This window comes from Dermacentor variabilis, chromosome 1 (assembly GCF_050947875.1).
Source record: "Dermacentor variabilis isolate Ectoservices chromosome 1, ASM5094787v1, whole genome shotgun sequence".
Classification (NCBI taxonomy): domain Eukaryota; kingdom Metazoa; phylum Arthropoda; class Arachnida; order Ixodida; family Ixodidae; genus Dermacentor; species Dermacentor variabilis.
In genome coordinates, this window is record NC_134568.1 from 83,920,603 (window position 1) to 83,946,533 (window position 25,931).

The following is a 25,931-nucleotide window of genomic DNA, read 5'->3' on the forward strand; positions in this document are numbered from 1 at the left end:
AATTGCCAAATTCGACAGGTATGTTATCTATAAGTAGCTCACTGACACTCTCGGCGGTGGGATAACTATAAATTAGTTCATTAATTTTCTTCCATAATGCATCAGGCTTATCTTTAATATGTCGCTGCAAGAACTTGTAAGTGCATTTTATATTACGTAAGAAAGTATCAGTTTTATTCTTGTGTTGCCTAAACATTTACCAGTATTCCAAACCGCGCGTAGCTAAGAATATAGGGAACAGCTTTCCCTTCCTCCTATCATTTTTATGCATTTTTTTGTTATTTAGGGAATATGCGAGTTGATAATCTAAACGGCAACTAGGGGAATCGAGGCAATTAGAGTGCACTGTAATATTGTCCAGTAACGCCGAGCGGCCCGCTTCCGCTGAGGCGCCGTGCAACGAAAATTGAGTGGACGGCGCTGCAACTGGATTTGGAAACTCCGGAAAAAATTCGGAGAGGCAAGACGCACTAAACTTACAGAACATGCAGCCGATCGAGCCTTTTAAAAGCGGCCGCGGAACGATCCATGAAAGGGTCCAGTAAAAGAAAACGAGACAAATGCAAAGAAGAATGTAGAGCTAAAGGATCTAAAAAGTCGGAATAAAATGACATAACCATGAGGCTAATTAAAATTGCGCCTAAATTCAAAGAAATCATTGTTAAAATCGTTAAAAAATGTCATACAGCACAAGATAATTCCAGAAAGTTGGTGCCACAGTACTATAAACTTCATTTACAAAGGTGATGGAGATAAAATCGACATTGCATTCTACACACCATAGAGTTTCATAGCATAATTACTAGAAGGAACTCTGGTGCAAGTGTCTACGGTAGCTGCAATGTAGCTGGTAGCTGGTTCAGCGAGCATGGGAATTATGGGAAGTACATGGATTTGCCTAAACTTCGTCCTTCTGGCTTCAAACAGCTTCGTGACTTAGTATACTCTTAATTTTCGTCAAAGCACTGCGTAATAAACAATTAAATAAACATTATTACAATTGTCTAACGGCAGGATTTAAACACAGGACCTCTAGCACAGAGGCCCGATATTGAAACCATTAGGCCGCGAACGCGCGCATCGAGAAGCGAATGAATGCCCTTGTGAATTTATCGCGGGCAAGCCAGTGCGTTGAGACGCTTGGTGCGTTTCGATTTGGCCACCTCAACAACCTGAGCCGTTGCAATTAGTAGCGATTGTGCGTTGTTGCAGCGCTAGGTTATCTCGAACCCGGCTCCATATGGTAGCGTGGCGCAGGTTTCGGGTTGAAGAAATCAGAAGCTTGGAAGCTGGGAAAATGATTATCAACACGTTTACTGGCACTTTAACAAAATTTATTTACATCATTGATTAGGTAAAACAGAAAAAAATTCAAGTGTTTAGCAACAAGCGTCAGGATGAGCCTCGTTTCCATGGCCCAGAGCCGCTTCTCTACTTTCCGCACCGTCATTACAACACCTCTGTTCAAACACTCCCCTCCGGCGATAGCCAATCACATACAGGGGCTCTATAAGGTAAAACTATTCCAGTAAGTTTTTATTCCAATTTCCTGACGTCAAATTTACGTAACCACCGGCGCAAGTATCGGGCGGTAACCCACCGCCTTATTTGAAAAGCCCAATCAAACGCACTCATCGTTTATAGGAGCTCTCTTTTTTTTTCTTTCAAAGCGAATAGCGTTGACTGCGTTGAGCAGATTTTCTTATAGAATTGGCTGAAAACAGGCGAGGAGTACGCTCAAGTGGACAGGGGTTCGATAGGGCCGAGCCAGCACAGTGAAAGTAGATAAGATGAGGAAGATGGTGCCATCGTCTGCGATTGGCCCGTTTGCCCGTATACTTAGCTTTGGGTGGCTGGTAGAAAATCGCGGCGGCGTGCAACGGAACGTTAAAAATGTCGCTAGGGCGGATCCTGCAGAGTTGGCAAAGTGATGTCACATACGTGCCGAAAGGGCTCGATAATGTTATACTGCCATGGAAAAAAGTTTTATTACGCGCAAATAAACCCATGCTCCCTGGCTGCTCCGAATAGCTAGTGCCAGAGAAATCGGCGGTCACCCAACTTCTATTCCTTCCGGAACGGGGCAGTCTCCGGCTATTCAGAAAAAAAAATCAGTTTTATTCCGCATATTAATGCGTCTTTAATGCGTACAAGTAATTTTGACGCGGTGAGGTTTCGCGGTTTTGTGACGTCACTTGACTGACAGGCGAAGTGGGGCAGCCCGAAAACGTTTGATCAATGGCAGAATATTATGGCGAAAAAGGCGTCGAATCAGAAATAACTATTTGTCTTTCGTTCGGCCTAATAATGCATAATCAGTGTACACACGTAATATCAGATGCCGCGTTTCCGTGGTTTTCGTGACGTCGAGTGAGAGACAGGCCAAGTGGGGGTGGCCCGAAACGTTTTTGACCAATCATGGAGGACTGATTGCGGAATTAGTACAGAAAAGTTTGGAATAGCTTTACGTTATAGCGCCCCAGGTCACCGCCCATCAGGACGACAGCCAATGAGCAAGCACATACAACCCTGTCGTAGTCGGAATATCGGACCGGCGTCCGCTCCCCAAGTTCCAGCGGGCACAAAGGCGGAGAGAGCGTAAGACCGTGGGAATGGGAGAGATCTGTTACTCCCAACTGGTCTTTTCCCCTGCTTCTCAGTATGGATTCCTGCTGCCAAGGCTGTCACCTCCAAAGTCCGAAGAGTCCAGGGAGCAGTGAGCAAGATGCAGCAGCGTGGTCGGGGCTGCATCGTAAAGTGGGCGCTGCGGATGAACCAAGCTGAGGCCACATCCATCCTGTTATATGCCCTGCCGCTGGTTCTACTATCTTCAGCCAGGAAGCAACAGTTCGAGAGACTGCACAGGAGTGCAGTAAAGAGCATCCTCGGTCTCCCCAAGCACTCCCGAATTGCTGCCACACTGGCTGAGGCTGGCGAATGGCCATTGTCGCTGCACATGCTCCAGATGGCGGGGCTCTGCTCTGCCGACTGCGGAGCCAGCCGCTATTTCACATGGGGGGCCTCAGTCAGCTCTACGAGGAGGTGATTGTGCAGCGACCAGTGCCCATGGTCACATCTCCGCCACACGAGCAACCTCCAAATAATAATAATCTTTATTCAGTATAGTTAAAACAGTATACAAAACGGAAGCGCCGAAGCCACAAGAGGGCTTGTGCGGTGTTGTAATCGCACCGCTGGTACGAGTTGTTGGGAACTCGGCGCTGACGCCCGTTGTTGCACCTGGGTCGCAAGCCCCAAGGGTAGCGTTGGCCTGGCGGCCTGGGGTACAACTGGAAGCATCCGAAGGTCCCGGCAAAGCATGAGTCGACTGGTAACAACAAAACAACTTGTTTATTCTAACATCGCAAAGAGTTGGCGGTCAGGTTGACCGAAGTAGAGAGACGGGAGTGCACTTTACTCAACAGAAGAAATCGGAGCCCTCTTTTTGGCGTCCGGGGGCAGCTGTTTTTATACTCTCGCAGTTGAGGGCAAGAAGGAACCCCTCTATAGACGAGCACGTGACTGTACAATGGGATAAGGTGACGCATACTGTCGTGTCGCCGCCGGTCGGGCACAATGGGGAGGAGCAGGTGGCTCACACTGTCGTGGCGCCGCCGGTCGGGCACAATGGGGAGGAGAAGGTGACTCCTACTGTCGTATCGCCGCCGGTCGGGCACAATGGGGAGGAGAAGGTGACTCCTACTGTCGTGTCGCCGCCGGTCGGGCACAATGGGGAGGAGCAGGTGGCTCACACTGTCGTGGCGCCGCCGGTCGGGCACAAATATGCACATACACTCACACACGCACATGAAGACACGTGGCATCGGAACATGCCTGGACGCGCTTGGCGGGGAGGCGTAGCGGCGACGCCGAACGGGCCAAAATGTCTGCCGCTTTGTTGCAGTCGCGCCGGCTAAACCGCGCGTCGTAGGCGAAACGTAACAGACCGCCCCGCCGGGGGGAAGGAGATCCCGATGGACAGGGGACTGCATCCGCTGTCCGGAGGGATGTCGCTCGATGATGCTCATAACCGAAGTCGGGCGTCCCTCGACGTTTCTTGAGCGCAGCGCACAGAGAAGGCCTCGTTCTCTCGTTCAGGTTCGCACAGGACACTGCAAAGTGACTTCGGGAGAGTTCACATTTTTGTTCTCGTTCCCGGCAAGCGTTAGAACTACGCTGAAACTCAACCGCTCAGTCAGCAAGCACGGCACAACCCTCACTAAGCCCTGCCAGGCTCTTTCCCCTTCTATACCACTGCCTAGTTCCTTACAGTAGTCTAGCAGCACTCAGAACGCGTCCACAAATTGGAAAATTGCACTAGAAAGCATGTCATCACTTTGAAACACTAAACAAAAGCAATATGTTAAAAATCCTGCCTCAGGAAGAAAAACATCAGTAACAAACAATTTTGAGGCTGATTCCTACGTTAGGGGCTTCGACTTAAGCCATCGGCGTTACCGTTGAGACTCCCCTTTTTGTAACGCACCTCAAAGGAATATTGTTGCAAAGCGAGGCTCCAGCGCAGGAGGCGGCCATTTTTGGGAGAGATGGTCTGCAGCCATTGGAGAGGGCAGTGATCCGTCTCAATGATAAACCTCGAGCCGTCTAGATAGCATGACAATTTTTGAACGGCCCACACGAGACATGCACACTCTTTCTCGGTGGCGCTATACGCCTGCTCACGACTGGTCAGCTTACGACTAGCATACAGGACGGGGTGTTCTACTTCTCCATTTTCCCGTTGGCACAGTACAACGCCCATGCCTCGCTCACTAGCATCGCACTGAACAACGAACCCTTTTGTATAGTCTGGCGATCGTAGCACAGGCTGGCTTGTTAGGGCACTCTTTAGGGCGCTAAAAGCTCTTTCCTTTGTCTCGTCCCAGACGACTGTTTGAGGCTCTGTTTTTCTTAGAGCATCCGTCAGGGGAGCCGCGATATCAGAGTACCTGGGGATGTACCTCTGATAGTAGCCGGCGACACCTAAGAACGACCGAATATCGGTCTTCGTGCGCGGTTGCGGGAAGTCTCGCACAGCGGCCACCTTTATTTCAGAGGGGCGGCGACGACCCTGACCAATCACGTGACCGAGGTAGACAACCTCGGCCTGTGCTAACTTGCACTTAGGAGCCTTTACTGTCAAGCCCGCTTCGCGCAGGCGGGTTAGCACTGCCCGCAAGTGTGCCATATGCTCAGACCAGGATGCGGAGAATATCGCTACGTCGTCTAGATACGGTAAAGCGAATTCTTGCTGTCCCCGCAACACTTTATCCATGAGGCTTGAAAAACAGTATGGCGCGTTCTTCAAACCAAAACTCAACACTTTAGGACGGAATGTTCCCATTGGTGAAATGAACGCCGCATACCTACTAGCCTCTTCTGTAAGTGGAACCTGCCAATAACCCCTGACAAGATCTAGGGTGGAAATAAACTGAGCGCTACTAACTTTCTCAAGGCGCTCCTCGATGTTAGGGATCGGATAAATTTGATCCTTAGTGATGGAATTAAGCCTGCGGTAGTCGACGCAAGGACGAGGTTCCTTGCCCGGTACCTCAACTAAAATCAAAGGGGAGGTATAATCACTCTCACCTGCCTCAATAACACCGAGCTGTAGCATTTTCTTTACCTCAGCCTCCATAATATCGCTCTGGCGGGGTGACACCCGGTACGCCTTGGATCGTACTGGCTCTGGGGAGGTAAGTTCTATGTCATGAGTAAGGACAGAAGTCCTACCAGGCTTCTCAGAGAACAGACCTTGAAACTCTTGTAAGAGCTGGTGTAGTTCGGTTTTCTGCTCAGGCGACAGCGATGCTTTACTGATTAAGTCACTAATGACTTGACCGGTGTCTTCCCTGTTCGTCACTGAGCCTAGTCCCGGAAGCTCGACCGGAAGCTCTTCAGGAACGTTTACCATCATGCACACCACTGCTTCCCGTTGTCTATAAGGTTTGAGCAGATTACAGTGGTAAACTTGCTGTGCTTTCCGCTTTCCTGGCAGACTCACCACATAGTTAACGTCCGACAGTTTCTGAACAATTCGTGCTGGGCCCTCCCACTGCACGTCTAGTTTGTTGTTTAGCGATGTGCGCAATATCATGACCTCATCGCCCACCTCAAAACGACGGGCCCTGGCGGTCCGATCATAATAAACCTTGGCCCTCTGCTGGGCCTTTGCCATTGCTTCACCTGACAACTCCTGTGCCCTTCTTAAGCGTTCGAGGAGCTTAAGCACGTACTCCACCACGACTGGGTCGTCGCCCCTGCCTTCCCATGATTCTCGAAGCATGCGAAGCGGAGATCGCAGCGAGCGACCGTACACCAGTTCAGCTGGCGAAAACCCCGTAGCTGCATGCGGCGCGGTCCGTAATGCAAACATCACCCCAGGAAGACACAGCTCCCAGTCAGTTTGATGTTCAAAACACAAGGCTCTCAACACGCGCTTCATGACGGAGTGGAGCTTCTCAACGGAATTCGACTGTGGGTGGTACACTGAGCTGTGTAACAGCTTTACCCCACACCTTTCGAGAAAAGTTGTCGTCAAAGCGCTAGTAAACACTGTGCCCTGATCTGATTGGATTTCCGCAGGAAAACCAACTCGCGCAAATATGGACAGTAGTGCATGGACTATCTCAACTGAGCTGAGTTCTTTAAGCGGCACTGCTTCAGGGAACTTTGTCGCTGGGCAGATCACAGTCAAAATGTGTCTGTACCCCGTGGCTGTTACCGGCAGAGGTCCCACTGTATCAATAACGAGCCGTCTAAAAGGCTCCGTAATGATAGGTACCAACTTCAACGGCGCCCTCGATTTGTCCCCTGGTTTGCCCACCCGCTGACAGGTGTCACATGTCCTCACGAAATGGTCTGCGTCCCGAAAACACCCTGGCCAATAGTACTCTTGCAAGAGACGGTCCTTAGTTTTCTTAACTCCTAGGTGTCCGGACCACGAACCCCCGTGCGACAAGCGCAACAGATCCTGACGATAGCATTGAGGCACGATCAGCTGATCGAACTCCACTCCTCTGCGGTCTAGATACTTCCGGTACAGGACTCCACCTCTTTCCACAAAACGCGCATTTTTCCTGGCGATACCTTCCTTGACATTGCAGCGTATGTTTTCTAGGCTACCATCCTTCTTTTGCTCGGCTATCAAAGCCGACCGGCTGACTTTTAGCAACCTATCAAGTCCGTCTGACGTAGGCGCGATGAGCAAATCTGCAGATAGCTCTTCTAACTTTCCCGTGTCGGGCATTTCCTCTCCAGTATCTGGCGCCTTTAACGTTACAGACTCAAGTTTATTCAGTTCGGGCGTGCTCTGAATATCGGCTTGCGGCGCCTCTGACCCTTTCTCATTGTTTGATAACGTCGGCCCCGCAACTACCGCCTTTGCAGCGAGCTCCCGAACCTTCGACCTGGTTAAGGCCTGAACGCTAGCCTCACCAAACAAAAGCCCCTTCTCGCGCAGGAGGTGATCGGACCTGTTTGAAAATAGGTACGGGTACTGGGGGGGCAGCATATATGACACTGCCGCCTCCGTCTCAAGCGCTCCGAAAGGTCCTTCAATAAGCACTTTTGCTACCGGCAGACACACGCTATGAGCTTCCACGGCTTGCTTGATCCATGCGCACTCGCCCGTGAACATATGGGGTTCTACGTAAGAGGGGTGAACTACATCCATCGTAGCTGCGGAATCGCGAAGTACTCGGCACTCTTTCCCGTTCACGAGGAGGTCTCGCATGTAAGGCTCGAGAAGCTTCATGTTCTCGTCAGTGCTGCATATTGACAAAAACACAACTTTTGTCTTTGTTTCCGGACACTGCGCCGAAATGTGACCCGGCTTCTGGCACGTATAACACACGCGCGCTTGCCTCATCTCGAACCGCTTTCTGCGTTCGGCTTCGGCTGCCGCCGTCTCTTTACGTTTGGTCGGACTGCTTTCACTCGCATCCTCACTACGCGTGTCCCCCTTTAATCTCATGGGCGTGAACCTCGGCTTCTCAAACTTCGAGCCAAATTCACCCTTTTGACCGTCCTTAGCTCCGCGAGCCCGACGCGTCACAAACTCCTCGGCTAGCTCAGCGACTTTAGCCACCGTACAAACGTCTGGCCTATCCAAGACCCAGTACCGCACGTTCTCAGGTAACCGACTATAAAACTGTTCCAGCCCGAAGCACTGCAGAACTTTATCGTGGTCACCAAACGCTTTCTCTTCTTTGAGCCACTCCTGCATGTTTGACATAAGCCTGTACGCAAACTCCGTATATGACTCACTTCTGCCTTTCTCATCTTCCCGAAACTTCCGACGGAACGCCTCCGCTGACAGCCTGTACTTTTTTAGCAGACTCGATTTCACTTTGTCGAAATCCTCTGCCTCCTCTCTATCCAAGCGAGCGACTACGTCGGCCGCCTCGCCGGGTAACAAAGTGAGCAAGCGCTGTGGCCACGTTTCCCGAGAGAACCCCTGCTTCTCGCACGTTCGCTCAAAGTTAACCAGGAACAAACCAATGTCCTCTCCAAGCTTAAACGGCCGCATCAGGTCAGTTATTTTGAACAATACGCGTTCTCCTGCACCGTGTGCCTGACTTCCATTACGAGCGCGTTCCATCTCTACCTCGAGACGCTTCATTTCCAAAGCGTGTTCGCGCTCTTCTTTTTCTTTCTGCTCTTTAAGTTCGCGCTCCTGTTTCTCTTTTTGCTCTTTAAGTTCGCGCTCCTGTCTTTTTGACCTCTCCTCAATAGTCTCAAGGCATTCCGACAGCTCGTCATCCTCAGCCTCTAACTCAAGAATAGCCTTTAGCAGTTCTGGTTTTCTGAGTTTGTCCGAGACATCCAGACCCAACTCTCTTGCAAGCTCCAACAATTTCGGTTTGCGCAACGACTTCAAATCCATGGCTGCTCTGAATGCTGCTTTCTCTACTGCCTACTATTGTCTTGCCGCAAACTAACCCGGCAGCAACGACAACCACAATTACGAGCTCTGTTTCTGACACTAACAAAAGCCTGGCAAAGCTCAGAAGAAGAAAGTCCCGCACTCACCAAACCTCGCAGCCAAGAGTTCAGCGCAGTCGTTCCGCTGCAGGCAACCAGTCATCACACAGGGCTCGTTGCACTGCTCCCGGATCGTCGATGAGCTGCTCAGCATACAGTCAACTGCATATCTTCGCTGCTGGCCTCCGTTGTCGCGATCTCACCGCTGGCAGACAGTTGTTGTGGTCGCGCTGCTGGCGCGAGTTGTTGGGAACTCGGCGCTGACGCCCGTTGTTGCACCTGGGTCGCAAGCCCCAAGGGTAGCGTTGGCCTGGCGGCCTGGGGTACAACTGGAAGCATCCGAAGGTCCCGGCAAAGCATGAGTCGACTGGTAACAACAAAACAACTTGTTTATTCTAACATCGCAAAGAGTTGGCGGTCAGGTTGACCGAAGTAGAGAGACGGGAGTGCACTTTACTCAACAGAAGAAATCGGAGCCCTCTTTTTGGCGTCCGGGGGCAGCTGTTTTTATACTCTCGCAGTTGAGGGCAAGAAGGAACCCCTCTATAGACGAGCACGTGACTGTACAATGGGATAAGGTGACGCATACTGTCGTGTCGCCGCCGGTCGGGCACAATGGGGAGGAGCAGGTGGCTCACACTGTCGTGGCGCCGCCGGTCGGGCACAATGGGGAGGAGAAGGTGACTCCTACTGTCGTATCGCCGCCGGTCGGGCACAATGGGGAGGAGAAGGTGACTCCTACTGTCGTGTCGCCGCCGGTCGGGCACAATGGGGAGGAGCAGGTGGCTCACACTGTCGTGGCGCCGCCGGTCGGGCACAAATATGCACATACACTCACACACGCACATGAAGACACGTGGCATCGGAACATGCCTGGACGCGCTTGGCGGGGAGGCGTAGCGGCGACGCCGAACGGGCCAAAATGTCTGCCGCTTTGTTGCAGTCGCGCCGGCTAAACCGCGCGTCGTAGGCGAAACGTAACAGCGGCGACAACCGGCAGCCGCGGCAATCTACGCGCCACACCAGAACTCCATCAGAAGCTGGTTGTGCATTTGGCACAACCATCACACATTATCAAAGATGCACTGATAACATCAGTGCATATTAAAGGTTCTCTAACGCTTGAACAGCAACTCTCAGTGTTTTGCGGGTGGACAAAGAAAATACATCGTCCGGTAGTTCATTGAAGATAGCAGGAACATAATAGCGTCTTGTTGCTTTACCGTAGTGAGTGCGCACTCTCGGTTTAAGATAACGAGGAACATGTCTCAACGGTACCGGTTTCGTATTTGTGTGCCTGTATGCACTGCTCCAAAATATTTAAGTACTACGATTTGTTTAAAAAGATTCTCAAAAGAAGGCAAACCGGCTGTTCTAAAGACACTGCTGGGCAAATTCTCCTGTGGCATGTAGAGGACGCTTGTAGCGATGTTTTTCAAAATCCTATTAACTCGACATTTCCATGTGAAAGAGCAGTTAAATAAACAACACATACCGTATCTTAAAACACTATACCGCAGAGCCTGGGCGATTAGTTTTCTGATAGAAAAAGGCATCATGGTTTTTAAATTAAACAACAAACATGCAACACTTCTAAGTTTCTTACAAATGTGGGTCAAATGAGTATTCCACGTCAGATCACTGTCTATGTGCACACCAAGATACTTAACCGACTGGACGCTAGCTATAGGTGCACCTATTCCTGAATGGAGCATCAAAGCGCCGGATGCCAGCAGCAGCACTACAACAGACTGCTACTGGCAAACTCCTGGAAGAGCTGGACGGCAGGCTGCTCGTGTACACGGTTGGCTCCATGCTCGCCATTGGCTCCGCAGCGGCGGCTGTACCATCTCATCTGAGGGCAGGAGCAGGCAGTGCCGACTTCCTTCTCGCGCGAGCTCTACAGCAGCTGAGCTGGCGGGACTCCAACTGGCTGCAGACCTCCTGGCTGAGGACCCCCCGACAAAACCCGTGGCGGTGCTAAGTGACTGGCGACCGGCTCTCCAGGCACTCTCCGATCACCATCGACACGGAGTCACTGAGACCCTCCTGAGAGCAAAAATCTCGGCCCTCTCTGCAGTGGGGGTAGCCATCTCCTTCCACTGGCTGCCTTCCCACGTAGGGATCGCTGGAAAGGAGGAGGCAGATGTCCTTGCTAAGGCCGCCCACCACCCAACCGTTCCACCCACCAGAGCAGTCGCAGCATCGGACTTCTCCAGGCCGCGACTAAAACAGCTGCTCACTTCCAGCCATCCGGATGACAGGGTAGCTACCAGCCGAGCCCCAAAACTCTTCCCTGAGAACGGTCTCTCGCGACGGGACCGTTCCACACTCCTTCGTCTGCGCACGGGCTCCGTGTGGACTGCAGCTAGGCTTCATGCCAAGGGACGCATCGCCTCGCCGGCCTGCAGAAGGTGCGGTGACGCCGAGACCCTCGAGCACCTACTCTGCACCTGTCCTGCATTAGCCCAGGAGCGCGCTCCAGTCACTGGCACCTACCGACGGTATGGACTCCCGGCTACCTCAGTAACACACCTACTCTTCCCGGCCCGCTACCACCTTCCAGCACTGGCAAGCCTGCTTGAATATGTGTACCCAAACGGGCTCCTAGATCGCCACTAGACTTCGGCCTCCCATGGCCTCTGCCTCGCGCGCCTGCCATCGCCCCTGGATGATGCTGACGTATGCTGCCTGAAACCTACTCTCCCTTTCCCCCTCTATCCCCTCATCTTTCATCCCCCGCCCCCATCCCCATTGCGCTGCACCGTACTCCCATATGGGCTGCAGAATTGAGCGTACTTGCCCTCTCCCAAATCACGAAGAAGTGCAGGCACCAGTTCGGGGCGGCTTTCTTCCGGGAAACGTCCATGAGCCCTTCGCGTCGTCTCGGCCTCCCCTGGAGTGGCAACTCTTTCTTCTCTTTGTGTCGCTTCTTCTCTGACAAGGGAAGCTCGTTAAGGGAAAATTATCAGCGTCCGTCATCGCGTGGTAACTGTCCTCCAACTATCTTCCTAGCGTGGCTCTCGCATGCTACTGTTGCGCGTGACAAAGAGCATGTTGACTACTGCAGTCATAGCGGCTTCCTTTCCCGCCAAAATAGTCACGGAGGGTAGCAGTCACCGCTGCTGCAGGAAGAGACGACTTAGTTTTCTGCAGATGACTGCCAGAAACTCTCCGTCGATTGCCACAATGTCGGGTATGTCGCTGACCAGATTGTTCAAGCTGTCTCTGAAACTCAAACACGTGCGCAGGCAAGCACTGAGCCCCCTCTGAACAAACAAGGTCAAAAGAGTGATGGTGGTAAATCTTTCTTTAGTAGCTGTTTTGCGAAATGCAAACACTCGAAACTCTCTGGACTTGCTTATGCTGATAAACCAGACGTACTACGTTACGCATCTACACACACAATCGCACAAACAAAAAACTCAAGTAGGAATGTTGCGCAATGGTGAAGAGCAACTAAGTGCATCCGCGTGTCCATTGAATTTGCCCTTCTTGTACTTTATGTCAAAATTATATTGCGGTACAGTGAGGCTCCACCTCAGGAGGTGACTGTTCTTTGATGTCGCGGTTTGCAGCCAGGACAGGGGATAATGGTCAGTCTCTACGGTGAATTTGGAGCACCCGAGATAGCATTGTAACTTCTGAATGGCCCACACAATACAAGCACATTCTTTTTCCGACGCGCAGTATGCCATCTCACGAGAGCTAAGTTTTCGGCTCAGATAGAGAACGGGATGTTCGTTACCGTTGTCATCCCTCTGGCAGAGAAAGGCACCTAGTCCTCGATCATTCGCATCACACTGGACAGTAAACTCTCGTTCAAAAGCTGGAGCTCGCAATACCGGGCGGTGTAAGATTTGGAGTCGGGCATGAAATAAGTGGTAGTTGGCCCATGCAGTCGTCCGACTCATCCACGCTGAGGACGTTGTTGAAGGGAGGGGCCTGTTCTCATCGAGAACGAGGAATACGGAATTTATTTCCAATATCTACATGAAGGGTGGAGAACGTTACATTTTATCAGTCTAGCATGACTGAAAAAGAAAGCACACCGAACAGCCGACAACGGCTGCTTAAAAACACTCCTCCCTAGATCCCTAGGTGAGGGAAAACTGCCGTTTAACCTTCGTACAATGGGAGCGTCCAAAGCCATCGTAATCGACCCGCCTTTGAAGGGGAGGGTTCACACACTCACTTCCGCACTTCGGTTTCACTGAACACACCGAGGTGAGAAGGTTCTCGTAGACAGGGGTTGATACGCTTGACCCAAGCAGGCGACTCTTGATTTCAGAGCTGACCCCGCAGGTAGACGCCGCGTCTGTCAATTGACTGTGACGATTTCTGGGGCCCGTGAGAAAGCACCGCAAAACACCCTTTTCCAGGAGTTCCCTTGCTCCAAGTAGACCGCGAAGGCGACAGCGAACCAACTAACAATACTCGGCCCGCCGTACGTGGCTATACTTGCCGGCGCCGCTGGGCTGTCCGAGAAGGCGCATTATTGGCTTTACAAAGTGACTTGTCGCAGCGGGCTGGGAAGGGTTCGAAGGTCGCTTCTCCGAAGATCGCCACCCCTGCAGGTCAATTGAAACAGCTGCAGCGGGCTGGGAAGGGTTGCAGTTCAGTACCCCTGCAGGCTGATCGTAACAGCGGCTAATCAATACCATCTTCACGCTTAAGAAGGCAGCTTGTTCCTTTTCATCTCAGACTACGTTTGTCGGTTCTGACCCGCGGAGATCATCAGTCAGGGGGCTTGCCAAAGTTCGATAAATTCGGTTGTAATGACTATAATAGCCATGGAGTGAGCCTCAATAATGCCCGAATGTCCATCTTAGTTTTCGGTCGAGGATAGTCTGCTACCGCTGATATTTTAACCTCACTAGGTTTCCTAAAACCTTGACCTATGTGGTGACCTGCGTAGTACACGGTCTCCCATGCAAGAAAACATTTCTCGGCATTTACGGTGAGCCCAGCTTGACGCAAACGGCTGAGCACCACTCTCGGATTCACCAAATGGTTTGCCCATGAATCAGAAAAGACTGCGATGTCATCTATGTAGGGCACGTCAAATGCTTCACAACCCTTTAGAACCCTATTCATGAGGCGTGAAAAAAGGGAGCATTTTTTAGCCCGAAGCTCATCATTGTCAGTTGATAGCTGCCCGTTAGCGTGACGAATAACACGTATCTGCTGGCTCGCTCCGTGAGCGGTACTTGCCTTGAGTAAGGCCTAGCGTAGTCCCATAGGCTGCTCGACTCACCTGTTCCACCCTCTCCTCAATATGTGGAATTGGATACACTTGATCCTTGGTGATAGCATTTAATTTTTGATAGTCTATACGATAGATTTCCGGAGCTTCCACCATGAGGTGAAGCCTATCGCTCTCGGAGGGCTTCATTACTATTAATTCGAGCATGCGCTTCACTTCCTTGTCAAGGATTTCTCTCTGCCTATGAGAGAATTGATAACACTTTGATTGCACTGGCCCCTCGGATGTCAGCTTAATATCGTGCTCAGTCAAATCAGTTCAACCCGGACTGTCGACGAAGCATTCATCAAGCTCTGCTATAATTTCGCCGAGATCAGACAACTGGGATTCCTTTAATTGCTCTCTCTGCTCAGTCCTCTTCAGGAGTTTACCGCCATGTGACCCGGCTCACTGCATTTGTAGCATATGAGTGGCTTCCTAGTCTCAAAGACATTCTTTGCTTTTCGTGCATTGTTCACTTTTCACTCGGTTCACTGTAGTCCTTTCTTTTCATTTTTAGAAGGAGAGGCTCGGGCATGCAAAGACCCAAGCATGTAGTGTGCTTCGAGACTTAACCGTCGCTAGGAACCCTTCTTTCTCCCGGCACCAGGCACGGCACCATCCATGTAACATTCGTGGCCGCACGGACACCCGAGTTTCACAACAGTGGCTGGTAGCTTATGAGATCGGTTGGCGTTGGCTACATCGGTGTGGTGACTGCTACGTGTTTGCTTCTATTTTCGCCAGACTTATTAGCGCAGGCAGTCGGTAATCCATGATGTTCGGTGTTAGTGATTTTGTCTCGTAGACCGAGAATATAGTGTATCGTGGGCTAAATTACTAGAGTGGAAGAAACAGAGGGTGCAACTGTAGGCGTGGATAAGTTCAAAATTCAAGAACACCTCAAAAGTCGTTAGCAGATTGGCATTTCGGTTGGCCATGCGAAGGAAAAAGGGCAACGATTAGAGCTTTTGCAGAATGAGGAGAGGAGCCGGGAGGAAGCCGATGAGGCCAGAAAAGTTATTGCATAATGAAAAAGCGCGAAGAACGAGAAATTCTGCAATCTCCTGATGGTAGCGATAAGAACGGACTAGCTAGTTAGAGCTTGATGTTTGCTCTTCATGTCGCCAGAACTCTCTCTAGTATAAGTAAGCAGATGCTTGGAGAGTGTGTCTGTGTTTTTTGGAGAGCACTGTTTTGGAAATTCACCTTCTTTAAATAGCGAATTTCAGTTTTAACGAAGGGTAAATTTTGAAGTCAAACGAGATCGCTATGGAGAAATTTAAACTGCAACACCTCCTTCTAATTTGCGAGGAGTTGGGCATTTCCGCCGGCTTCGCAAAAACGAAAGAAGCAGTTCTGGACGTCATGAAGGCAGAGAAAGTGACGGTCGAGGAAGCTGACGAGGCTTGAGAAACCATTGCTGAAAGAAAGCAAAAAGCAGAGTGCGTGAGGCGCGAGCGTCAAGCAAAAATGCGCGAGAGGCACGAGCAGGAGACAGCGCAGCGGCACGCTCTTAGGATGGAAGAGCTTGAGCGGAAGAGTCAGGTATTTGAATGGCAGATAGCACGACGCGAGCTCCGCACTTTCAGGGCAGACGAGGATATAGTTAATTTCCTTGCCGGTTTTGAACGAGTGTGTGAGAAAGAGGATGTCAGCCGGGACTTGTCGACCGAGTGATTACCAGCGCTGATCCTGTTTAGTATCGCTAAGTATTTCATGAACTGCTTGTCCGAGGAGAAAGTGCGAGACTACGACAGGGCAAGAAGGCTTTGTTCAGACAGTTCGGTCTAACATATCACGCCGACTTCGAAGGCCAAAAAGAGAGAGCGGCAGAAGTCGCCGAAGATTACTGCACGCGCCGAAGTTTCTGCCGTACGCCGCGACGATGAGAGAGAAGCGACAAAGCGGTATTTCGTTCCGGGATGCAAAAAGGAAGCAAGTCTATCCGTAGGAATTTTAAACCGGAGGTAAGCGCGTTTGAGGCGTGAAAAAGAGTTGTGTGGTACAACTGCGGAAGAAAAAAAACACATGACCAGGAGCTGTGAGAAGCGGGTAGTCTTTGCCACAATTCAGGGCTCCGATAAGAACTTGCAGCTGTTGAAGCCGTATATGGGACAGCTTTCAGTGAACAGCCAGGTGTGTACGGAGGCGGCAATTTCGGCCAGCCTGCCAGAACAAGTCAGCCATTTCTCTTCGAATAGGTCGGAACAAACGCAGGCGGAACGAGGAGAATCCTCTCCAATATGAGAGATTTCAGGGCAAAAAGATGGTAGGAGACTCAGAGACTGATAGGCGTATCCCCTATGGAGCAGTGGTCAGAGGACCATGGAACGATTCCCGAGGCAGCTGCGCACAGTGACGAGTCAAATGTGTAATAGCCGGAAGCGAGGGGAAGGCAGTTGACGAAGAGAGCGGCGATTTTCCCGCACAAGAAAAGGAGGGCCCGTTAGGCCAAGTGTATACTGAGACGGCAAGTTCGGAGAACAGATGGTGAAGAAAAGGCATAGGCCGAAGAGGAGAAAGGCGGACGCTGTCGAGGCGGTTGGAATCGAACGTGTTAAGCGCCAAGGCGACAGAGGCAAATGCGCGAAGGTCAGGATCCAGCCGGGCACTGCGAAAAAGCGACGGACTGCAAATCCGAAGCTTTAGGCGTTTGCGGAGACTGGGGATCGGCGTGACGCACGTCACAAAAAGGAGAGTGTCGCGAAGATTACGGCGTAGTAACCGTCGCCTAACCGCACTGCGGATATCTCATTGTAAGCAGAGGGACAAAGGGAAGCGTCCTGTAGGCTTCCCTTTGCCGGTCACTCGCGGGGGCAAAGAAAGGCAACCGCCATAAAGGGACAGCGCGCGCGCGCGCGCGGGTCTGTGGAATGTACCCTTCTCTCAGCACTTGGAGGCTGCTGTTCTAAAGTCGCAGCTGCGAGGCACGTCAGGCAAATTAGCGGCTTTTGCCTTCTTCGCGACCGCACTTTTTGAGAACCCCGCAAGGCGCGACACTCTCGAGGTCGTCTGAAAGAGTACGTTTGAGCCCCGAGAATAAATAAATCAGAAATACGGTTTGCAAAATGGTTTTGTTCTTTTGTATTGAGCTTAGTTGCGCGTTGAATGTGTCAGAAGCGTAAGGAATACCACAAAATTTGGTTAGGTTATTAGAACTTTTGGCTCAGGTTAGAGCCCCAATTTCAAGTGGAAAGTTTATGTGACGACACTGTAGAATACAGTTTGTAAGGTAACAGCGTCAGTGTTGCATACAGTTTGAAAGGTCACGCGCAAGTTGCGCAAGTTATGCTTTTGCGCGAGTCAATAACGAGTCATGTTTGATTTGGCAGGAGTGCTTTTTTTGGAGGCACGTTTAGTAGATTGCGTTTATGAGCTTTCATTTCTTCGGTGATATTATTGTTATTATTATTATTTTGAACGTTTGAAAGTTTTAGGAGCTTTTGCTAGACGGAGGATTTCGTTGGTCTCTTCTGCTTGTAGTATGGTAGACATATTTGTTTGTTGGTTTGATTACTTTCATGAAAACGTGACAGCTGAACGCTCGAGAAATGAAAGCGTCAGTGTCGCCGTTTTCTTTAGTTACACGGAGATGTAGGCTGAAGATAAAAGGCCTCAGTGTAATTTTGATTTCGACTTGATTTGGATAGTTCGCACGATTTTTTTAGGTTTTCTTTTATTTGTCAGATTTGCTGATTTATTCTAATCACGCTGCGTCGTTTTAACCCAATTTAGAAGTGTGCTAGAAGAAAGGCGGAATAAGTCGGGCCTTCTGAGCCAATTTACGACCGAGATAAGGGTTGAAGATGGTTTTCCCTCTTGTTTATTGGCAATTTGGCATCATGTAATGATGATGTCGCTATCTTGTGCTATATATTGCGGACTGTGAATTACTGAAGGCCAGTTCTCCCTTCACCTTCTTGATCTGTGGAAGCTCTAATTCATGATTACTTAGCTTCACTACTTAAACCCCCTTTGTGTCTATTGCGCGGACACATAGTTGGAAGTTGTCCGGATTAACGTGTCCGGACAGTTGACTTGTCCGGATTAACGTGACCCTTGTGTTTCAAGGTTTTCCTTTAGTAGGGGGTCGTCAGATTATTTCAAGTTGTACAGTCTGGCGATGACAGTGGCTTGCATGTGGCACTTGCTGCATTGTGTGTGGCTGACAAAGGTCGCTCCTTGGAGCTTTTCATCTTACATTTATGCAGCCCAGTCAGAGCCCACCTATCAAGACGCCTTTTGCCAGATCTTCATTCTCGGAAGCTGCGACCCCGTGACTTTGAGCAAGGCAGGCATCAAGCCGCCTGCATTGAACTCGACCTCCCGATGCACCATCTGACGGCGGGGGTGCTGTTGTGCCTGATGATCCCTCGGAACAAAGTATGCTTCGCGGGCAGACATGCGGCTATCACGGTTGCTGATCCCGCCTCATCGTGCACTCAAGGCACCTCAGTCAGCGTCACCTGATTCTTACGGACAGGGAGCCATGTTCCAGATCTTCGGCTTTTCGAGTTCATCATCATCATCATCATCATCAGCCTGGTTACGCCTACTGCAGGGCAAAGGCCTCTCCCATACTTCTCCATCTACCCCGGTCATGTACTAATTGTGGCCATGTTGTCCCTGAAAACTTCTTGATTTTATCCGCCCACCTAACTTTCTGCCGCCCTCTGCTACGCTTCCCTTCCCTTGGAATCCATTCCGTAACTCTTAATGACCACCGGTTATCTTCCCTCCTCATTACGTGTCCTGCCCATGCCCATTTCTTTTTCTTGATTTCAACTAAGATGTCATTAACTGGCGTTTGTCTGCTCTTTTCTTATCCCTTAAGGTTACACCTATCATTCTTCTTTCCATAGCCCGTTGCGTCGTCCTCAATTTAAGTAGAATCCTTTTCGTAAGCCTCCAGGTTTCTGCCCCGTACGTGAGTACTGGTAAGACACAACTGTTATAAACTTTTCTCTTGAGGGATAATGGCAACCTGCTGTTCATGATCTGAGAATGCCTGCCAAACGCACCCCAGCCCATTCTTATTCTTCTGCATATTTCAGTCTCATGATCCGGATCCGCAGTCACTACCTGTACTAAGTAGATGTATTCCCTTACCACTTCCAGTGCCTCACTACATATCGTAAACTTCTGTTCTCTTCCGAAACTGTTAAACATTACTTTAGTTTTCTGCAGATTAATTTTTAGACGTACCCTTCGGCTTTGCCTCTCCAGGTCAGTGAGCATGCATTGCAGTTGGTCCCCTGAGTTACTAAGCAAGGCAATATCATCAGCGAATCTCAAGTTATTAAGGTATTCTCCATTAACTCTTATCCCCAAATCTTCCCAATCCACGTCTCTGAATACCTCCTGTAAACACGCTGTGAATAGCATTGGAGAGATCGTATCTCCCTGCCTGACGCCTTTCTTTATTGGGATTTTCTTGCTTTCTTTATGGAGGACTACGGTGGCTGTGGAGTCGCTATAGATATCTTTCAGTATTTTTACATACGGCTTCTCTACACCCTGATTCCGCAATGCCTCCATGACTGCTGAGGTTTCGACTGAATCAAACGCTTTCTCGTAATCAATGAAAGATATACATAAAGGTTGGTTATATTCCTGGTTATAGTTCGCTTCAAGACAACAACGTCGCCCGCTCCTGACCATCACGAAGGCCACTGATTAGAGACTTTTAGTTTAGGGGACGCAAGCGGCTTGCATACGCAAGAACTAGGGGCGACGCTACTGCGCATGTGCAGACACAGATGTAGCGGTCTGCGCATGCGCAGTACCGTGGCCCCTAGTTCTTGCGTACGCAAGCCGCTTGCGGCCCCTAAACTAAAACCCTCTAATAGAGAGCTTTAGTTTAGGGGACGCAAGGCGTTGGGACCCCTAGCGCTTGGGTGCGTTTGCGTACGCAAGCAGAAACACGTTATATGTTAGCGGCCCCAAACGCAAGCCGCAGTGAGGTCGCATGTGCTCGCAGCCCCATCAACGTCTGATCTTTGCTAATATATCATTGTTTAAAACATGAAATCAAGCATACGAAGTAAAGCACATAATACTATTCTTATTAAAAGCAGTTAATAGAGAGGTTTAGAGTGTCCGATATTCGGGTAAACGCAGGCTGGGGCGTTGGGGCGGAGCCATGAACGGGAGCACGGGAGCGGCCTGCATGGTGCAACAACCTGGTGGTGCAAAGCTCAAACAGACAAAAACAGCTAAAATTGCAGCAACCAGGTGTACTTTACTTTGCTGCGGGTATAAATGTTTGGCAGCAACACAATTACGCCAGTGCCGAAAATTTACACCAGCTGCGAAGTAGAACAGACTTCGTTACAGCAATATTAGCTGCTTTTGTCCGTTTGAGCTTTGCGCCGCCAGGTGGATGCGCCATGCAGGCCGCGCCCGTTTATGGCTCCGCCCCAACGCCCCAACTGCGTTTATCCGAATACCGGACACGCTAAACCTCTCTAATATATATAAAAACGACGTCTGTCACTTGGCGAAAGATTTATAAGATTATCTACCCGCTTGCTACTCGTAAGTTCTCTTACACCGCGAGAGTCACGTGGGCAACGTGACCACTTAGGGGCAGCGATGTTTTCGGCCGGCCAAACAACCCAGGGACGCAAGTAGACGTAGCGGTCTGTGCATGCGCAGTACCGTCGCCCTTAGTTCTTGCGTACGCAAGCCGCTTGCGTCCCCTAAACTAAAACTCTCTATTGATGACAGGGTGATTGTCGAGAACTCCTGGGGAAAGGCGTCGATGGCCGGTTCACAGTTTGCCACGTGGTTGTCTCGTATTGTGCAACGTTGGAGACAGGAGAGCCACCAAAAGGGTGAGACGTTTAGGGCGGCAGGTCGTCAGTTCGGCATTTGTGATTGGCCAGTGAATTCCCTCGACAAAGGAAAGAGGGAAATGAATGGCATAAAAATCGGATCCGGACGGCTGTGAAGAGGAGGGAGAGGCTCGGACATGCAAATACTATTTTTATTTATTTATTTATTTATTTGGAAATACTGCAGGCCCTGTCCGGGCCCAAGCAGGTGTGGTTACATCAATGGTAATAAACAAGTCTAGAAATCGTAAAATAGAAAAATACAGAACAATAAAATTATATTAAGAATATACAGGAACATATCAGCCTTTGCAATTTATAATTATCAACAATAAATAGGAAGTAGGAACAATAGTTGTAGTTCGCAACTCAACAACAAAGCAGTGATAAACCATGAACACACAACAGATCACTATATTCAGCATTTTTACCTAATTTTAGTACAACACATAGAAGATAATTAATCAATTTCCTTCCCTGTGTGCAGGATGCTATTAATCAAAAGAAAAACCATTCACAAGATGAACGAACGATTGTGTTGTTTTAGCTTTAACTACTTCTTGTGATAGTTTATTCCATAATGAAATAGTATGAGGAAACAATGAATATTGATGCATGCTAGGGCTACTACAGTATGTAGCGTGGCCGCACGGACCCCTAGTTTCACAACAATAGGTAAAACAGAAAAAAGTCAAGTATTTAGCAACGAGCGTTTGGATGAGCCTCTTTGTGATGGCCCAAAGCCACTTCTTTTCTATCCGCACGGTCATATAACACCTCTGATCAAACACTCCCTCCTGGTGGTAGCCAATCACTCACAGCCCACAAGGACGACAGCCGATGAAGAAACACATACAACACTGTCACACACGGCATATCGGACTGGCAACAGGCCCCTAAGTTCTAGTGGGCGCAAAGGTGGAGAGACGGTCTATCCATGGGACTGGGAGAGGAGATATGTTACTCCCAACTGGTCTTCTTCGCTGCTTTTGGGAGGCCTCCAGCGAACAACGCACAGCTGCCTCCTCCCCAGAGACCACCCATACCCATCACCACAGAGCTGCCCGGCGTTTGCAAACGGCGCGACCCGACTTCTGCCCTTCAGCAGACGTCTGCCTCCCTCCTGCATGAGGACCACGGAGGAAGCCTGCAGATCTACGTTGACGGCTCGGTGATGCCGGACACAGGCTCGTCGACTGCGGCCTACGTGGTGCCCGCCTTGCGGAAGAGCCGGCAGTGTCGCCTCCCCGACCATGCGACGTCAACAGCGGCAGAGGTAGCAAGCCTCCACCTGGCTGTGGACTTACTCACGGAGGAGCTGCCAGCGACCCCAGTGACCATCTACTGCGACTCCAAAGCAGCACTTCTCAGCCTGTAGAAGCCAGAAAGGGCCACCCTTGGGGTCGCCCTGCTCTCGATGAGGCTGATGGCGCTCCAGGAGGCGGGCTGCTCGGTGTCCCTGCACTGGCTTCTAGCCCACGTAGGGATCCCGGGCAACGAGGAACCTGATGCACTGGCAAAGCGTGCCCACCACTGTGTGGTCCCGTCCAGCCTGGCAATGACAGCCAAAGACTTCACAAGCCACATTCTTTCTTTTCTTTCTTTCTTTATTGATTTATTTAGGACAATGAACAGATTGTCTTAGGGGACACAGCTAAAGGCAAACATTTGCCTGACTAGGCCGTGCCACCCGTACATTGACAGCAAAATGGCAGTGGCAGGCTTTAAGGAGGTCACAAATGAAATTAAAATAGTACACATTTTCCAACACTTGAGTACACAATTCGCGTAAGAAGAAAGAAAAAAGGTTAAAGTTTACACAGTTTTCTAATCACTTGAAGCACAACAACAAGAAAAAAACATGTACGAAATTTTCTATACCTGTAGTTGAAAGGTTAAAGTTTACGCAGTTTTCTAAGAACAACAACAACAAGAAAGAAACATGTAAGAAATTTTATATACCTTTAGTTGAACATTTCTATTAGTCTTTGGATAGTAACAATTCTTTTACCGTTTTCTTAAAGCTTTGCTTTGAAATTCCAGAATTTAGCAGGTCCAATACCAAGGGGTAGTCGTTTAGAAGGTTAGAAAGTTGGACTGCTAGTTTTTGATCTCCGTATTTTGTTCTGCAACGTGGTTTTTCTATCAGAGTTTTTCTGAGGTTATAGCTTGTCATTCTGCCATGGTATTTGCTTTGGAAGGAACATTTGTCTTCCCAGAATTGCCGTGAAATTTCGAGGAATAATTTGTAAGTGTGAAATTTTGATGCTGTTAATATTTTATATTTGTTATAGTATGGTTTAGTGGCATCAGTACGTTCTAAGTTACCTATCGCGCGCAGTGCGCAGTTTTGGAGTGTTTCAATTGATCCTAAGTTAGTTTGTGTAGTGGTTGACCAAACTAGAAAACAATAAGTTAATCGAGAATGTATAAGCGCGTTGTAAATATTGCGCTTCACCTTTATCGGTAGCAAATATCGCAACCTGTTTAGCACACCGACAGCACGAGCAATATTTTTTCTAAGAACATCTACGTGCGGTAACCAGGACATATTTTCATAGAATATAATTCCTAAAAATCTGGTTGTTGGCGCCTGTTCGAGGTTGACCTTCTGAAATTGGAGTGTTAGCTGAGGGTGGATTATTGTTCCTTTTGATTTAAACACTAGATATTTAGTTTTAGTTATGTTTAATTGGAGTTTATTCGCATTTAGCCACAAGCTTAGTTGCTGTAACCAGATGTTAGCTTGCTCAAAAAGATTTCCTATATCCCTTCCTGAGAAGAACACGTTAGCATCATCCGCGTATAATATAATATTGGAACAGCCTTGAATATTGACAATATCATTAATATAGAGTAAGAATAAAACAGGCCCCAAGACGGATCCTTGCGGCACGCCGTAGTTAATATGCTGAATTTCGGAACTAACTCCATTTATTGTTGTGTACTGTGTTCTAGAGGTGAGATAGCTTTTTATTAAGGATAATGCGACACCACGAATACCATAAAGAGGTAACTTTTTCAAAAGGACATCATGTTGCACGCAATCGAAGGCCTTCCTGAAATCTAGAAAGATACCTAGAGTTAACATTCGGTTTTCTATGTTGTCAAAGATTTGTTCTTTTATTTCAAGTAAAGCGGTTTCTGAAGATTTAGTCTTACAGAAACCATATTGTTCCTGTGCTATTATTTTATACGTGTTTAGAAACTCACAAAGTCTTCTATTAATTACATGCTCAGCAATTTTCGCGAAGACAGAAAGAATGGACATTGGCCTGCAGTTATTCATGTCGTTAACTGGGCCACTTTTATGAATGATAGTCACCCGGGCTAGCTTCATCTTATCTGGAAACACACCGTTAGAAAGAATTAAGTTGCAGATATGGGCAAGAGGCATGCTTACAATTTCACTGACGGCTTTCAACGGCTTCACTTTTATGTCATCTTCACCTGCAGCACAACTGTCTTTCAACGATAAGATTATGGTCTGTATCTCGTGCTGCTCAGTAGGCGCCAAGAACACCGTAGAAGAACATCGAGTTAATATATATTCCGTGCAAGAGACCGGTGTATCATTTTGTGAGGACGCACCTGCATCAATAAAATGAGAATTGAAAGTATTTGAAGCCTCAATATCTGACAATTCATTATGCTGAAATTCAACTTTTTTTTGCGATAGCGCCTTTGTTAATTACTTCATTGATCGTTTTCCACATGAGATTTGAATTTCCCATGATAGCAAAAAAAAAAAACTTTTTCGCGTAATATTCTTGTTTAGAGCGTTTAATATCAGAATTTAATTTGTTACGGTCAGATTTGAAAGACCGAAAGTCATCTTCACTTCTGCTACTCAGAAAAATTTGGAAGAGCTTGTTACGACATTTTATCCTGTTATAGAGGTCACGAGTTATCCAAGGCTTTCTAGCCTTGTTGTGTTTTTTAAACTTCTTAAGTGGAAAACATCTGTTGTATAAGAACGCGAAGGTAGATATAAAAACATCGTAAGCATTGTTTACATCAGCTTCCGCAGTCACTTCGTCCCACCGTTAACCAGGGATTAGTTCAACAAATTTCTTAACACTTTGTTCTGAATAAATTCTTTTCACGCTTTCAGGGCATATATTGGATGGCTGTCTATGAGGTACGTAGCAGACAGTATATAGGGAAGTGATCACTAGGATCGCACATCAGGACTCCTGCTCTTACATATTTAGCAGAAAAACTCGTCACACAGAGGTCAAGTGTTGTCTGGCTTGTAGGTGTGATGCGAGTAGGCACGTTGATGACATTTGAACACCCGTATGATTCAAAACTTTCCTGAAAACGCGTATATTCTAGGTTGTCTGGGCAAGCATCTATATTAAAATCGCCCATTAATATTGTTTCGAGTTTAAGTTCGATGCTGAGTTCTAATAATTTTTCAGTAAAATCTAAAAACTTACACATGGATCCAGATGGGGCGCGGTACAATAGCGAAATCAAGGTGTTCATGCACTGAAGACCAATACATTCATAGCATTCGTTAACAATCTTGAGCTCGGGGATTATACTGTACGACAAACCAGAACGGACCTAAATAGCAATTCCTCCTCCTCGTTTTTTCGTTCGATAAACAGAGATACAGTCATATCCAGAAATAGAAGCGCATTCATCCTCTGATTTAAACCACGTTTCACTAAAACAAAGCAAGTCGAAGCAGTGTTGCAGCTCAGACAGATACAAACTAACTTCGTCAAACTTATTTCTCAAACTGCGCACATTAAAATGAAATATTGAAAGTGGACACTGGTTCTTTAACGACGCATCACTGGTCTGGTAACGTAATGACGCCATCTGCTGGTCTGCCATCCGGACAAACTGAT